The sequence below is a fragment of the Lepidochelys kempii genome, chromosome 1, assembly GCF_965140265.1.
Source record: "Lepidochelys kempii isolate rLepKem1 chromosome 1, rLepKem1.hap2, whole genome shotgun sequence".
Taxonomy (NCBI): Eukaryota; Metazoa; Chordata; order Testudines; family Cheloniidae; genus Lepidochelys; species Lepidochelys kempii.
This window is the reverse complement of record NC_133256.1, coordinates 60,042,644-60,050,894: the sequence shown is the minus strand read 5'-3', so window position 1 is coordinate 60,050,894 and position 8,251 is coordinate 60,042,644.

Sequence of the window (8,251 nt, the reverse complement as noted above, 5' to 3'; positions counted from 1 at the left end):
CATTCTTGGGGCGCAAGTATCTAGGGCCCCAATCGAACTCTCACTGAAATCAATTAATGCCTCTCCGTTGACTTCAATGGGAACCAGCTCCAAATTAGTATCAAATCTTTGCTCTGTAGGTCTGGTAGCATTTAACAATGAACTTCAATTTCAGAGGTAGAGCCAACCTTCCATGGAGCAGGAATTACAGGGATTTCAGAAAGCTGCCTTGTGAAAACTCCCACAGGAAACTCCCTCCCTAGCCCAGACCTTGAAACAGGTTCCAGTGGCTAAGTCTGCTGGCAGTTTCTCTCCATGACATTCCATTTGCGGAACTGTAAAACTCATGACACATGATAAATCAACAGACAGAAAAATACTCTCATAAGCCTAAAACCAACCACATCGAAACCAAATCCCAAAGGCCACACTACCTCATCCTCTTCCTCCTCAAAATTCCTCTGGCACTTACCCTTCCAAGAATACTAAGGTAAGGAATGCAGATTGAGCTGAAGTGGCGGCAACTCACAGTTGGAGCCACGGAGAGGTGGATCTTAAAGGGCTTCTCCACCCAAAAATAATATTGGGACCACAAGAGCCACATCTGGAGATTAGACAGCAGTAGGGAATAAGAGGAGGTGTTGGACGCCAGATCTGTCCCCAGAAACAACAACATGGGTCGGAAGCAGGGGCTGCTGATGGAGCAATTGTCCAAAGCTCCTCATTTAGTATCAATGTAGTTCTTGCTCTGAGTAGAAGAGGAGAAATCAAACCGTGGTCCAGTGAGAATAAGTAACCTTCTAACAAGTCTAAATCATATATACAAACATTTTCCCTTCAGTCAAGTAGGCTTGGTACATCCAGCAGTCACATGCAACCGGTGTTGCAAAATGTACAGTGAGCCAGCCGTGACCTTCTATTGATTTCAGTGGACCAGCCATTTAAAATGGCAGCACGAGGCCCTGCCAGGGAGGTTACGTTCACAACTTTTCTACATGAAAACAGTAGGCTATAGATTCTACCATACATCTATAAATTAAATACAGCAAAAACTCACTCTGTGATTGTGGAACTGCAAGTCTCATGCAAACTCAGGAGAATATTTGATGTCTATAGAAAGTGTTGAGTCCATTTTCATTGAGAATAAGAGTATGTCTACAAAGCAGTTAAAATGGTGCTTCCCAGCATGGGTAAACAGAGATGTGTTACCTCTGCTCACGCTAGTGTGCTAAAAATAGCAGCGTGACCACAGCAGCATGGGCGGTGGCTCAGGCTAGTCACAAAAGCACAACCCCACCCGACCCCTGGGTATGTCCTTGGGTGCCTAGCCCAAGCTGTGCCCGGGCTGCTGCGGCCACAATGCCATTTGTTAGTGCACCAGCTGAAACAGAGCTAGTGCGTGACCATCTACCTGCACTGGGAAGCGCCGTCCCAGCTCTGGTGTGACATACCCAAAGTTTCTCTACCCCTTATTTAAGGCTCTGGAATACAGCAGATGTTCATGTACGTACAGCATGATAATGAGACAATATCAATATGCTTGTAATAGTGAAAGCAAAAGGGCTTATTTCAGTTACTAGCTAATCATAGCAGAGATCTGTAACTAATTGCAAGAATAAGTGCTACTAAACCTCCAAGAACTAGTGCTATCATTTATTATTTTCAGTTCCAGTCTCCTGTTTGGAGCATGAAAGTTCAGCCGCTATAAATCAGAAACGTGATATGATTGCTGCCAACTCGGTTGACAGTATTTGCTCAGTGATAATGCCCTTTGATACACAAAGCGGCATTGTAGCTGCAGCTTTTGCAACTGTGCCTGCCAACTTGAGGATTTTTTGTCACTGAATGACAGATGAGAAGTTACCAGAGCTTGGAGAAGAGTGTCTGCTATTGATCTCATTTATTCATGGAAAGAGGGGCAGTATGTTATATTATTACATGATCATTATGGGAAATATTAAACAGAACGTAAATGTTAACTGTTGTAGTGGCACCCAGAGCAAAAGGAGGGGCTTCTCTTGATTGAATGATTAAAATTTTACAAATCTAAATGAATAAATAGGTCAGAGTAGAAGAAAAAAAGATGAATTCTGGAGATACTGGAAAGGGAAAAGTGACCTTCCTCTTAAGCACCTGGTACTAGCCACTCTCAGAGACAAGCTATTGAATAAGATGGACCACAGCTCAGATCTGGCATATTCCCATGTAATCCCCAAATTCTCACGTAAATTATTTGGGGAAACTTTTTATTTTCCAGTTTTTGATGTGCATACTTGAAGTGACTTAAAGCACTGTGTAAACCTAGAATGCGAAACAATGATGATGATAATACATCTGAAAAATATAAATATAATAAAATTCATCTTCATAGATACTGGTGGATTTGAAAATAAAATAGCCCAAAGTTGGTAGCAATTCTGTACTGCTGGGTTATTTCAAATACCCACTTTGCATTGGTGATAATTCTTTGAATATTCAATTCTCATTTTATAGCACTCAGCAATGATCTGCATGCTTCCTAGAAGATAATGAAAGGCACAGATCCAGATTCTGAACTGCCATAAAGTGGTTTATCCCCATTGACTTTAATGGAGCTATTTTGATTTACACGAGCTCTGACTCTAGCCCATAGTATCTGCCTGTAAGGTAGTGTACTTACCATCCATAGCACCCCCTTATGTCAGGGTGAGATGCTGCTAGGGGTTCTTATCTCTCGTGTCTCCTAATGTCCATCTGCCTCTCACCAGGGCTTCTGTGGCTCAGTCCTCCAGCCAAATCACATCCAGTTCAGGCTCCTTCCAGGGTAACAAAAAGGTCCAATTGAAAATCCAAGCTAAACATTCAAATAATAATTATACTGTTTTCGGGCTCTATGGAAGTGCTTTTACTCACCCCACCTCAGAGCCTCCCCCGCAGGAGCCTAACTTGCTCCTGCAGCATTCTTCCTTTGTTGCTTCTTGTCTTTTCCCTCACTGCCTCCCTTCTGCAGGGACTCTGGCAGCTTCCCATGGGATCTCCCTGCCCTTTGTCAGCCCTACCTCAGGACTTCCCCCACAAGAGCCTGTGCTGCTCCCTGTGGGGCCTCTTACATGACTTCCTGACCGTTTAAGCCCTATCTCAGGGCTCCCACACACAGGAGTCTGACCCTGCTCCCTGTGGGTTCTTCAGACTCCCCCCCCTCCCCAACTGAGTTCACCACTTTGTTTGTATAGTTTTTTCCTAACCCTTTCACAGCTTGGATCCCTGGGAGCTAGCTGCTAGGTCACAGACTGAGCTGAGCTTGATTTGCCTCCAAGGGCAGCCAGCCTGTGACACGCCCCAAAGAGGTGACAATCTAAATGTTTCATATGACCCTAGAAGCGTTGGTATCACAGCACATACAAACACATGGTTACTCAGGTTAGCCAAAGTCTCCCCTTAGTTATACTGATGCATTCCCATTGAAAGTAACATAGATGTCTCAGCGCAACTAAGAGAAGAATTTGTCCTATAACATTAAATGTGCTAAGTATCAGAGGGGTAGCCGTGTTTGCCACTTTTACAGATCCAGACTAAGAGTCCTGTGGCACCTTATAGACTAACAGACGTATTGGAGCATCAGCTTTCGTGGGTGAATACCCACTTCGTCGGACACATGTAGTGGAAATTTCCAGAGGCAGGTATAAATATGCAAGCATGAATCAGGCTAGGGATAACGAGGTCAGTTCAACCAGGGAGGATGAGGCCCTCTTCTAGCAGATAAGGTGTGAACACCAAGGGAGGAGAAACTCCTTTTGTCGTTGGCTAGCCATTCACAGTCTTTGTTTAATCCTCAGCTGATGGTGTCAAATTTGCAAATGAACTGAAGCTCAGCAGTTTCTCTTTGAAGTCTGCTCCTGAAGTTTTTTTGCTGCAGGATGGCGACCTTTAAATCTGCTATTGTGTGTCTAGGGAGGTTGAAGTGTTCTCCTACAGGTTTTTGTATATTGCCATTCCTAATATCTGATTTGTGTCCATTTATCCTTTTACGTAGGGACTGTCCAGTTTGGCCAACGTACATAGCAGAGGGGCATTGCTGGCATATATTACATTGGTGGACATACAGATGAATGAACCAGTGATGGTGTGGCTGATCTGGTTAGGTCCTGTGATGGTGTCGCTGGTGTAGATATGTGGGCAGAGTTGGCATCGAAGTTTGTTGCAGGGATTGGTTCCTGAGTTAGAGTTACTATGGTGCAGTGTGTAGTTGCTGGTGAGAATATGCTTCAGGTTGGTGGGTTGTCTGTGGGCGAGGACTGGCCTGCCTCCCAAGGCCTGTGAAAGTGAGGGATCATTGTCCAGGATGGGTTGTAGTTCACTGATGATGCATTGGAGAGGTTTTAGCTGAGGACTGTATGTGATGGCCAGTGGCGTTCTGTTGGTTTCTTTCTTGTGCTAGTCTCGCAGCAGGAGGCTTCTGGGTACACATCTGGCTCTGTTGATCTGTTTCCTTATTTCCTCATGTGGGTATTGTAGTTTTGAGAATGCTTGGTGAAGATCTTGTAGGGTTGGTCTCTGTCTGAGGGATTGGAGCAAATGCGGTTGTACCTCAGCACTTGGCCGTAGACAGTGGATCGTGTGGTGTGTCCAGGATGGAAGCTGGAGGCATGAAGGTAGGCATAGCGGTTAGTGGGGTTTTGGTATAGGGTGGTGTTAATGTGACCGTCACTTATTTGCACCGTGGTGTCTAGGAAGTGGACCTCCTGTGTAGATTGGTCCAGGCTGAGGTTGATGGTGGGGTGGAAGCTATTGAAATCGTGGTGGAATTCTTCCAGGGTTTCCTTCCCATGGGTCCAGATGATGAAGATGTCATCAATGTAGCGTAGGTAGAGAAGGGGCATGAGTGGATGAGAGCTGAGGAAGCGTTGTTCTAAGTCATCCATAAAAATGTTGGCATATTGTGGGGCCATGCGGGTGCCCATAGTGGTGCCACTGGTCTGGAGGTCTACGTTGTCACCAAATTTGAAATAATCGTGCGTGAGGATAAAGTCACAGAGCTCAGTAACCAGTTGTGCTGTGGCATCATCAGGGATACTGTTCCTGACCTCTTGTATTCAATCAGATATTAGGAATGGCAACATACAAAAACCTGTAAGAGAACACTCCCTGGACACACAATAGCAGATTTAAAGGTAGCCATCCTGCAGCAAAAAAACTTCAGGACCAGACTTCAATGAGAAACTGCTGAGCTTCAGTTCATTTGCAAATTTGACACCATCAGCTGAGGATTAAACAAAGACCGTGAATGGCTAGCCAACTACAAGAGCAGTTTCTCCTCCCTTGGTGTTCACCACCAAGCTGCTAGAAGAGGGCCTCATCCTCCCTGATTGAACTAATCTCGTTATCCCTAGCCTGATTCATGCTTGCATATTTATACCTGCCTCTGGAAATTTCCACTATATGCATCTGACGAAGTGGGTATTCACCCACGAAAGCTTATGCTCCAATACGTCTGTTAGTCTATAAGGTGCCACAGGACTCTTTGCCATTAAATGTGTTGACTTTGCAGTTTGTGGAGACTGGTGTCAGATGATGCTTAACAGTGTAGAAATCCCACTCTTGCAGAACTTTTGAAAAGACTGAACTACAGCTACAGCAGAGTTATACTTTCAGTACCAGCCGCAATGGACAGCACAAAGCAAAGCAAACTCAAGCCTTGCAGATGAGTTCTTAGTACCATAGTACCAAACCAACACATCAGCCATTTTGATACTGGACATTTGCTCCAAAAATGAATGGCTTACATAAGAATATAAGAATGGCCATACTGGATCAGACCAAAGGTCCATCTAGCCCAGCATCCTGTTTGCCGACAGCGGCCAATGCCCCAGGGGGAAAGAACAGAACAGGTAATCATCAAGTGATCCATCCCCTGTCGCCCATTCCCAGCTTCTGGCAAACAGAGGCTAGGGACACCATCTCTGCCCAACTTGGCTAATAGCCACTGATGGTCCTATCCTCCATGAATTTATCTAGTTCTTTTTTCAACCATGTTATAGTCTTGGCCTTCACAACATCCTCTGGCAACAAGTTACACAGGTTGACTGTGCATTGTGTGAAGAAATACTTCATTTTGTTTGTTTTAAACCTGCTGCCTATTAATTTCATGTGGTGACCCCCAAGTTCTTGTGCTATGAGGAGTTATGAGCAAATTAGTTGAAACAGTAGTAAAGAATAAAATTGTCAGAGACATAGAAGAACATAAATTGTTGTGCAAAAGTCAGCATGGTTTCTGTAAAGGGAGATCATGTCTTACTAATCTATTAGAGTTCTTTGGGGGGTCAACAAACATGTGGACAAGGGGGATCCAGTGGACATAGTGTACTTAGATTTCCAGAAAGCCTTTGACAAGGTCCCTCACCAAAGACTCTTATGTAAATTAAGTTGTCATGGGATAAGAAGGAAGATCCTTTCATGGACTGAGAACTGGTTAAAAGACAGGGAACAATAGGAATAGGAATAAATGGTAAATTTTCAGAATGGAGAGGGGTGACTAGTGGTGTTCCCCAAGGGTCAGTCCTAGGACCAATCCTATTCAACTTATTCATAAATGATCTGGAGAAAGGGGTAAATAGTGAGGTGGCAAAGTTTGCAGATGATACTAAACTGCTCAAGATAGTTAAGACCAAAGCAGACTGTGAAGAACTTCAAAAAGATCTCACAAAACTAAGTGATTGGGCAACAAAATGGCAAATGAAATTTAATGTGGATAAATGTAAAATAATGCACTTTGGAAAAAATAACCCCAAATATACATACAATATGATGGGGGCCAATTTAGCTACAACCAATCAGGAGAAAGATCTTGGAGTCATCATGGATAGTTCTCTGAAGACGTCCACACAGTGTGCAGCGGCAGTCAAAAAAGCAAACGGGATGTTAGGAATCATTTAAAAAGGGATAGAGAATAAGACGAGGAATATCTTATTGTCCTTATAGAAATCCATGGTACGTCCACATCTTGAATACTGTGTATAGATGTGGTCCCCTCATCTCAAAAAAGATATACTGGCATTAGGAAAGGTTCAGAAAAGGGTAACTAAAATGATTAGGAGGTTGGAAGGGGTCCCATATGAGGAGAGATTAAAGAGGCTAGAACTTTTCAGCTTGGAAAAGAGGAGACTAAGGGGGGATATGAGAGAGGTGTATATAAAATCATGAGTGGTGTGGAGAAAGTGAATAAGGAAAAGTTATTTACTTGTTCCCATAATATAAGAACTAGGGGACACCAAATGAAATTAATGGGTAGCAGGTTTAAAACAAATAAAAGGAAGTTCTTCTTCATTCAGTGCACAGTGAACTGTGGAACTCCTTGCCTGAGAAGGTTGTGAAGGCTAGGACTATAACAGTGTTTAAAAGAGAACTGGATAAATTCATTGAGGTTAAGTCCATTAATGGTGATTAGCCAGGATGGGTAAGGAATGATATCCCTAGCCTCTGTTTGTCAGAGGGTGGAGATGGATGGAAATCACTAGATCATTACCTGTTAGGTTCACTCCCTCTGGGGCACCTGGCATTGGCCACTGTCGGTAGACAGGATACTGGGCTGGATGGACCCTTGGTCTGACCCAGTCTGTCCTTTCTTATGTTCTTAAATAATACTTTCTTATTTATTTTCTCCAAAGCACTCATGATTTTATAGACCTCTATCATCCCCCCTTAGTCGTCTCTTTTCCAAGCTGAAAAGTCCCAGTTTTATTAATCTCTCCTCATACGGAAGCCGTTCCATACTCCTGTGTATTTTTGTTGCCCTTTGCTGTACCTTTTCCAGTTCCAATACATCTTCTTTGAGATGGGGTGACCAAATCTGCACACAGTATTCAAGATGTGGGCATACCATGGATTCATATAGAGGCAACATGATATTTTGTTTGCTTGTTGATACCTTTAGTGATTCCGCCTGTTCTTTAGGCATCAGTTCCTTCCTGTTACTGTTTTAAAAGGAGGAGTCAATTTTGGGAGCGAGAGTTAGTTATTTATACTGCCATCATCAGCGGATATTGGTCCTTAGGCTGATATACCCAGACAAGGAAGAATCCCCCACAGCAGAGGATGGGGGGAGCAGAATCGTCCTTCTCCCTCTCCCCGATTTGCTGCTTGGGTTGTACTGAACATGCTCAGTATCACTGCTGAAGCCAGTTGCCCTCACTCTGACCCCCCCCCCCCCACTATCGGCAGGCATGGGTCACCTCTGCCCCCCTGCATAGGGGGATCCTCCCATAGCAGCTCTTACACCATCCCCTTTGTGGCTACT